This window comes from Morone saxatilis, unplaced genomic scaffold (assembly GCF_004916995.1).
Source record: "Morone saxatilis isolate NCDOM2014 unplaced genomic scaffold, NCSU_SB_2.0 Contig8, whole genome shotgun sequence".
NCBI lineage: Eukaryota > Metazoa > Chordata > Actinopteri > Moronidae > Morone > Morone saxatilis.
This window is the reverse complement of record NW_023340257.1, coordinates 27367008-27369969: the sequence shown is the minus strand read 5'-3', so window position 1 is coordinate 27369969 and position 2962 is coordinate 27367008.

Below are 2962 nucleotides of genomic sequence, written 5' to 3'. Positions count from 1 at the left end.
GCAGCCGTGTATTAGTGCGTATTAGTGCTGTCCTGGTTGTCAGTGTGTGTTTAGATCTCAGGGTTTCTGTGGACGGTGACACTGACCTTTGAACTTGTCTGTCTCTTTGTCTCTGACCAATCGGACGCTGCGGATGTTGAGCTCTTTGAAGATGATGTCGATGTCTCCCTGCACCGTGTTGAACGGCAGGTTTCCCACGTACGCCGTGAACGGGGGCTCTGACGGCAGCTCCTTCTGCTTCCTGGGGCCTCCGGCGCCGCCGCCGCCGCCGCCTCCACGGGGTCTAAAGGGGGGGGGGGGCAGACAGAGAGCATGATGGGATATGGAGTACAGACAGCTGTCAGGTTGTTGCTCTTGATTCCCCCCCACACATATAAACGCAGCAGTCACCTCCTCTAAAATCTAAAATGTGACAAACAGCGTTGTAATGAAGGAGCGCTGCCAACAAATGTTCTCCAGGTGAAAGAAACCATCAGAAAGAATCATTCCCACTGACCCTGAATCAGATTGGAATAGAGGATTAACACACACATCTGCATCAGCACAGTCTGCACTGAAGTCGTCTACGTAGCATCTTAAAGCTCCTCACTTCTTTTGTCTGGCTGTTGACCTGGAGCTTTATTTTGAAAGGTGCAGTATAAACACAGCTGGTTGTATCTGGTGAAGGCTGCTGATCTGGAGGGACATCAGAGCCACATGAACTCTGCCGCTCAGACTCAGTGTGGGACTCTTTCAGGTGCCTTTAATCAACACGAGGATTCAGTTATTCACGGGGCGTTTTCCCGCCACACGTTCTGGCCGTTGATGGGATTCTTTAAACTCCCAAACATCAGCAGCATCAGTGGGGTTATGGTCTGAAGCAGGGCTGCACCACGTGCTCACAACATCCTCTTCTCAGTATCTGCCACATGTTGCCACGTGACTTTCACTCAGTTCAAACGGTTTCCACTACAGATTCAAAGCTCCTTCACTGTGACGCTGTCGGGGGTCTGCAGCAAACAAACGTGCTGTTAAAGCTGGAGAACAGGATCCGTCGAGCAGCTCCGCTCTGCAGCTCCACACTGCTTCATCACAACGCTGTCGCTCACGTCTCACCTCCAGAACACATTACAGCTCCTGGGATTTGCACTTGGCCACGTTGTGATTTCCAGAACATTTCCATCACTTGTTCAGCACTGATGTGAAGACGTCACTGGGCCCAACGAGCTCGCTGTCCCATCTGAAGTCTTCTGCTCATCACTGAGCCACAAGTGTCCATTGTGCTGCAGCAGGTACAGGTGTGAGTGTCCAGGTGTCCTGAAGGAGAGGAGTGCTGGTTGGTACGTTGAGTCCTGCAGCAGGTAACTGTTATTCTGCAGCAGTCTGAACACACAGCCCACATTATCTGCAAACTCATCTCTGCTGACACAAACAGCATCAGCACCACGTTACACTCTTCCTTTGGAGCGCTGAATCCTCGCTGTGCCGTCGTTTCTCTCGCCGCTCTTTCGTTTCTAGACGCACTTTGGTTTTGGGATGTTGGACGTTTGACTGCGGTGGTTCTGGGCTAAATGTCTCCTTGTGTTAGTGACGTGAAGCCCTTTGGTTTGTAGGGACGGGGCTGTGTGAAGACGCTGGAGAAGCTTTAACGAGGCTCATCGTGTCGTACGATGGCAGTCTTGTTCCAGCTGTTTCTTCTGACGTTGTTTTACGTCGTATTGTCCCGCAGACGTTACACATTCAGCACGGCTCTGAACTGAAGGACAAACACATTTCTTTGACTTGTTTTTGGCCGAAGGAGCGACGCAGCAGAATGTGAAATATAGATTATTATGGGTCATTAGGACAACTCAATTAGAGCCACTTTATTATGAATACTGATGCCAAATGCTTTCTAGGCTTTCTGTTCTGCCAATGTTTAAGACTGGGAGGGAGTGAAAGACTAAACGTGGTTTTAAACATGTTGTTGGTTTGTTGTTGTGTAAACAACAGTGAGGAGATGTTGTTGTTTATCAGGTGGAGTACACAGATATGAATCAGTCAGCAGTGATCGGTGGGGCTGCCAGATATTACGGTCGCGATATGATTCAGGATCATTTGGACATCAAAAGCTCATTCAAACCATGAAGATGTGACATTTGTTCTTTGGACAGAAAGCTGTTTTTACACAGATTGGACTTTATGGAAGAGAAACCTGCAGCTTCAGCCAGTCGCACGCTGTGATTGGGACAATATCTGGGTTCATTGTGCAGCCAGTTATCGGCCGATCGGTCCAGAGAACGGATCGGCTCTGACGGACCTGATCCATCACTTCTTCCCAACCTCAGGTTCTGCTCCACAATGCAAAGCTGACTTATTGACCTTCACAGATCGATCAATATCAATATTTCAGCCACAGTTCACCTCAAGATGTCACCTTGGACTCTGACTAACTGAGAGACACAATTTCTACTTTTCTGACGACGCTGAACGGATCAAAGCGTTCACCGATTGATCGCTAAAAGGTGCACTCATTGATCGTCCTGTCTGCAGCTCTGACGATCAGCACATCAACTTCAGCTCTTTGAACTCAACGTGTGACTCTGTCAGTGGATAAATGAGCTGACTGAGGGAAACCAGAACAATCTGAAGCTGTTACACTTTGATCAGGAGCTGCACACATCCTGAAAAAACACTCAAATCTGGATTTCTGCTGCTTTCAAACAGCAGACAGAAAACAGCTGACCTGATATTAACTCTACACATCAAACGCATCGATACCCAGCCCTCCGGATCGATACCCAGCCTCATGTTGGGTAACTACGTGGATGAACGTGCAGCTGCGGACACATGCTGCAGCCATGCGGGCAGCCTGCAGCTGCAGCTCGGCCACCAGCTGCACCTGCTGCGGCCTCCGGTCCCGCTGCGGCCCCGCTCTCACCGGCCCGGTCCATTACCACCGACACCAACAGACGGCCGTTATTCAACCCCCCCCCCCCCCCCC